Source organism: Carcharodon carcharias, chromosome 9 (assembly GCF_017639515.1).
Source record: "Carcharodon carcharias isolate sCarCar2 chromosome 9, sCarCar2.pri, whole genome shotgun sequence".
Taxonomy (NCBI): domain Eukaryota; kingdom Metazoa; phylum Chordata; class Chondrichthyes; order Lamniformes; family Lamnidae; genus Carcharodon; species Carcharodon carcharias.
The window spans coordinates 14,709,591-14,715,590 of NC_054475.1; the positions used below are offsets into that span (position 1 = coordinate 14,709,591).

Genomic DNA, 6,000 nt, shown 5'->3' on the forward strand with positions numbered 1-6,000 from the left:
GCAGAACCCCCTCTTCCCCCATTAAACAACGGCAGCAGAACCCCCTCTTCCCCCATTAAACAACGGCAGCAGAACCCCCTCTTCCCCCATTAAACAACGGCAGCAGAACCCCCTCTTCCCCCATTAAACAACGGCAGCAGAACCCCCTCTTCCCCCATTAAACAACGGCAGCAGAACCCCCTCTTCCCCCATTAAACAACGGCAGCAGAACCCCCTCTTCCCCCATTAAACAACGGCAGCAGAACCCCCTCTTCCCCCATTAAACAACGGCAGCAGAACCCCCTCTTCCCCCATTAAACAACGGCAGCAGAACCCCCTCTTCCCCCATTAAACAACGGCAGCAGAACCCCCTCTTCCCCCATTAAACAACGGCAGCAGAACCCCCTCTTCCCCCATTAAACAACGGCAGCAGAACCCCCTCTTCCCCCATTAAACAACGGCAGCAGAACCCCCTCTTCCCCCATTAAACAACGGCAGCAGAACCCCCTCTTCCCCCATTAAACAACGGCAGCAGAACCCCCTCTTCCCCCATTAAACAACGGCAGCAGAACCCCCTCTTCCCCCATTAAACAACGGCAGCAGAACCCCCTCTTCCCCCATTAAACAACGGCAGCAGAACCCCCTCTTCCCCCATTAAACAACGGCAGCAGAACCCCCTCTTCCCCCATTAAACAACGGCAGCAGAACCCCCTCTTCCCCCATTAAACAACGGCAGCAGAACCCCCTCTTCCCCCATTAAACAACGGCAGCAGAACCCCCTCTTCCCCCATTAAACAACGGCAGCAGAACCCCCTCTTCCCCCATTAAACAACGGCAGCAGAACCCCCTCTTCCCCCATTAAACAACGGCAGCAGAACCCCCTCTTCCCCCATTAAACAACGGCAGCAGAACCCCCTCTTCCCCCATTAAACAACGGCAGCAGAACCCCCTCTTCCCCCATTAAACAACGGCAGCAGAACCCCCTCTTCCCCCATTAAACAACGGCAGCAGAACCCCCTCTTCCCCCATTAAACAACGGCAGCAGAACCCCCTCTTCCCCCATTAAACAACGGCAGCAGAACCCCCTCTTCCCCCATTAAACAACGGCAGCAGAACCCCCTCTTCCCCCATTAAACAACGGCAGCAGAACCCCCTCTTCCCCCATTAAACAACGGCAGCAGAACCCCCTCTTCCCCATTAAACAACGGCAGCAGAACCCCCTCTTCCCCCATTAAACAACGGCAGCAGAACCCCCTCTTCCCCCATTAAACAACGGCAGCAGAACCCCCTCTTCCCCCATTAAACAACGGCAGCAGAACCCCCTCTTCCCCCATTAAACAACGGCAGCAGAACCCCCTCTTCCCCCATTAAACAACGGCAGCAGAACCCCCTCTTCCCCCATTAAACAACGGCAGCAGAACCCCCTCTTCCCCCATTAAACAACGGCAGCAGAACCCCCTCTTCCCCCATTAAACAACGGCAGCAGAACCCCCTCTTCCCCATTAAACAACGGCAGCAGAACCCCCTCTTCCCCCATTAAACAACGGCAGCAGAACCCCCTCTTCCCCCATTAAACAACGGCAGCAGAACCCCCTCTTCCCCATTAAACAACGGCAGCAGAACCCCCTCTTCCCCATTAAACAACGGCAGCAGAACCCCCTCTTCCCCATTAAACAACGGCAGCAGAACCCCCTCTTCCCCATTAAACAACGGCAGCAGAACCCCCTCTTCCCCATTAAACAACGGCAGCAGAACCCCCTCTTCCCCATTAAACAACGGCAGCAGAACCCCCTCTTCCCCATTAAACAACGGCAGCAGAACCCCCTCTTCCCCATTAAACAACGGCAGCAGAACCCCCTCTTCCCCATTAAACAACGGCAGCAGAACCCCCTCTTCCCCATTAAACAACGGCAGCAGAACCCCCTCTTCCCCATTAAACAACGGCAGCAGAACCCCCTCTTCCCCATTAAACAACGGCAGCAGAACCCCCTCTTCCCCATTAAACAACGGCAGCAGAACCCCCTCTTCCCCATTAAACAACGGCAGCAGAACCCCCTCTTCCCCATTAAACAACGGCAGCAGAACCCCCTCTTCCCCATTAAACAACGGCAGCAGAACCCCCTCTTCCCCATTAAACAACGGCAGCAGAACCCCCTCTTCCCCATTAAACAACGGCAGCAGAACCCCCTCTTCCCCATTAAACAACGGCAGCAGAACCCCCTCTTCCCCATTAAACAACGGCAGCAGAACCCCCTCTTCCCCATTAAACAACGGCAGCAGAACCCCCTCTTCCCCATTAAACAACGGCAGCAGAACCCCCTCTTCCCCATTAAACAACGGCAGCAGAACCCCCTCTTCCCCATTAAACAACGGCAGCAGAACCCCCTCTTCCCCATTAAACAACGGCAGCAGAACCCCCTCTTCCCCATTAAACAACGGCAGCAGAACCCCCTCTTCCCCATTAAACAACGGCAGCAGAACCCCTCTTCCCCATTAAACAACGGCAGCAGAACCCCCCTTCCCCATTAAACGGCAGCAGAACCCCCCTTCCCCATTAAACACCAGCAGACCCCCAGCCCCCTCCCTTCCCCGTTAAACACCAGCAGACCCCCAGCCCCCTCCCTTCCCCGTTAAACACCAGCAGACCCCCAGCCCCCTCCCTTCCCCGTTAAACACCAGCAGACCCCCAGCCCCCTCCCTTCCCCGTTAAACACCAGCAGACCCCCAGCCCCCTCCCTTCCCCGTTAAACACCAGCAGACCCCCAGCCCCCTCCCTTCCCCGTTAAACACCAGAAGTCCACCCCCTCCCTTCCCCGTTAAACACCAGAACCCCACCCCCTCCCTTCCCCGTTAAACACCAGCAGAACCCCACCCCCTCCCTTCCCCGTTAAACACCAGCAGAACCCCACCCCCTCCCTTCCCCGTTAAACACCAGCAGAACCCCACCCCCTCCCTTCCCCGTTAAACACCAGCAGAACCCCACCCCCTCCCTTCCCCGTTAAACACCAGCAGAACCCCACCCCCTCCCTTCCCCGTTAAACACCAGCAGAACCCCACACCCTCCCTTCCCCGTTAAACACCAGCAGAACCCCATACCCTCCCTTCCCCGTTAAACACCAGCAGAACCCCACACCCTCCCTTCCCCGTTAAACACCAGCAGAACCCCACACCCTCCCTTCCCCGTTAAACACCAGCAGAACCCCACACCCTCCCTTCCCCGTTAAACAGCAGAACCCCACACCGTCCCTTCCCCGTTAAACAGCAGAACCCCACACCGTCCCTTCCCCGTTAAACAGCAACAGAACCCCACCCCCTTCCCCGTTAAACAGCAACAGAACCCCACCCCCTTCCCCATTAAACAGCAACAGAACCCCACCCCCTTCCCCATTAAACAGCAACAGAACCCCACCCCCTTCCCCATTAAACAGCAACAGAACCCCACCCCCTTCCCCATTAAACAGCAACAGAACCCCACCCCCTTCCCCATTAAACAGCAACAGAACCCCACCCCCTTCCCCATTAAACAGCAACAGAACCCCACCCCCTTCCCCATTAAACAGCAACAGAACCCCACCCCCTTCCCCATTAAACAGCAACAGAACCCCACCCCCTTCCCCATTAAACAGCAACAGAACCCCACCCCCTTCCCCATTAAACAGCAACAGAACCCCACCCCCTTCCCCATTAAACAGCAACAGAACCCCACCCCCTTCCCCATTAAACAGCAACAGAACCCCACCCCCTTCCCCATTAAACAGCAACAGAACCCCACCCCCTTCCCCATTAAACAGCAACAGAACCCCACCCCCTTCCCCATTAAACAGCAACAGAACCCCACCCCCTTCCCATTAAACAGCAACAGAACCCCACCCCCTTCCCCATTAAACAGCAACAGAACCCCACCCCCTTCCCCATTAAACAGCAACAGAACCCCACCCCCTTCCCCATTAAACAGCAACAGAACCCCACCCCCTTCCCCATTAAACAGCAACAGAACCCCACCCCCTTCCCCATTAAACAGCAACAGAACCCCACCCCCTTCCCCATTAAACAGCAACAGAACCCCACCCCCTTCCCCATTAAACAGCAACAGAACCCCACCCCCTTCCCCATTAAACAGCAACAGAACCCCACCCCCTTCCCCATTAAACAGCAACAGAACCCCACCCCCTTCCCCATTAAACAGCAACAGAACCCACCCCCTTCCCCATTAAACAGCAACAGAACCCCACCCCCCTCCCCCATTAAACAGCAACAGAACCCCACCCCTTCCCCCATTAAACAGCAACAGAACCCCACCCCCTTCCCCATTAAACAGCAACAGAACCCCACCCCCTTCCCCATTAAACAGCAACAGAACCCCACCCCCTTCCCCATTAAACAGCAACAGAACCCCACCCCCTTCCCCATTAAACAGCAACAGAACCCCACCCCCTTCCCCATTAAACAGCAACAGAACCCCACCCCCTTCCCCATTAAACAGCAACAGAACCCCACCCCCTTCCCCATTAAACAGCAACAGAACCCCACCCCCTTCCCCATTAAACAGCAACAGAACCCCACCCCCTTCCCCATTAAACAGCAACAGAACCCCACCCCCTTCCCCATTAAACAGCAACAGAACCCCACCCCCTTCCCCATTAAACAGCAACAGAACCCCACCCCCTTCCCCATTAAACAGCAACAGAACCCCACCCCCCCATCCCCATTAAATAGCAACAGAACCCCACCCCCCCATCCCCATTAAACAGCAACAGAACCCCACCCCCCCCATTAAACAGCAACAGAACCCCACCCCCCCATCCCCATTAAACAGCAACAGAACCCCACCCCCCATCCCCATTAAACAGCAACAGAACCCCACCCCCCATCCCCATTAAACAGCAGAACCACACCCCCCCTTCCCCATTAAACGACGACGACGGCAGCGCCCCCCCCTATTAACCGGCAGCAGCAACAGCCGCTCCCCGCCCCCCCCCCACTTTCCCCCCTTCCCCGCCCGCCCCCACTAACCGGCATCTGCCCCACCCGCCCCCACTAACCGGCCTCCGCTCCTCTCCAGCCGCCGCCCCCGCTCTCCCTTTGATCCCTTCGCTCGGCCCGGGCCGCTCCCTCCTCTCAGAGGCCGAGGCTGCGGCTCTGGGTGTGGCGGCGAAGCGGGCAGCCGGCGAAAAGCCTCGACTCTCGGTGCCTCTGTGTCTCCGAGAGCAGCTCCGCTCCCTCCCGGTGTCTCTCTCTCTCTCTCTCTCTCTCTCTCCCCCCCATCCCCACCAACCCCACGGCGCAACGCGCCGCCCGCCCGGGCCCAACCCTCACCTGCCGCCTCTCACTCGATGCCGGTTAGATCGTGGCCACCGCCTCAGCTCGAGATCTGGAGGAGGAGTGGGGGGAGGGGGGGGAGGTGGTTAATGAGCAATTCCCCACACCCCTCCCCCACGTGACATCAGCGCCACGTGACCGCGCCCCCGCCAGGCATCACGGGACCGTCCATTCAAACTGGTCAGCTCCCGCCTTGCTTCTTAAAGGCACAGTCCACCCCCACCCATGAAACCATGAAGCCCCTCTGGAACCTTTCTTTCTAGTACTGGTGAGCTGGGGTCAGTCCTGCCTGACATCGTCCCTAGAGTGCAGTGTCCAGAAGTGGAATGATTGACCCAGGTTGCTGATACCTATAGTAGATTACCAACTGTGTTGTTTCAATGATAAAAACAAAAAACTGCGGATGCTGGAAATCCAAAACAAAAACAGAAATACCTGGCAAAACTCAGCAGTCTGGCAGCATCAGCGGAGAAGAGCAAAGTTGACGTTTCGAGTCCTCATGATCCTTCAAGACAGCACCTCATCTTCCGACGAGGCACTTTACAGCCTTCCGGACTGAATATTGAGTTCAAAAACGTTAGATCTTAAACTCCCTCCGCCATCCCCACCCACTTTCCGTTTCTTTCCCTTCTTTTTTGTTTTTTCCAATAATTTATATAGATTTTTCTTTTCCTATTTCCATTATTTTTAAATGTATTCCAC

At 56.5% G+C, this 6,000-nt stretch overlaps 1 protein-coding gene across 5 annotated transcripts in view; it reads right to left on the reverse strand.

The window, feature by feature from the left end:
• Nucleotides 1-5,432, reverse strand: part of rhocb (ras homolog family member Cb) — a 45,941-nt gene extending 40,509 nt beyond the window's left edge. For 2 of the 5 annotated variants that reach the window (XM_041194991.1, XM_041194990.1), the window contains exon 1: nt 5,296-5,432. The gene's annotated coding sequence lies outside the window, so the exon portion shown is untranslated. The remainder of the gene's footprint in view (nt 1-5,295) is intronic. The other 3 variants (XM_041194993.1, XM_041194989.1, XM_041194992.1) reach the window with 2 other exon arrangements.
• Nucleotides 5,433-6,000: the final 568 nt, after the last annotated feature.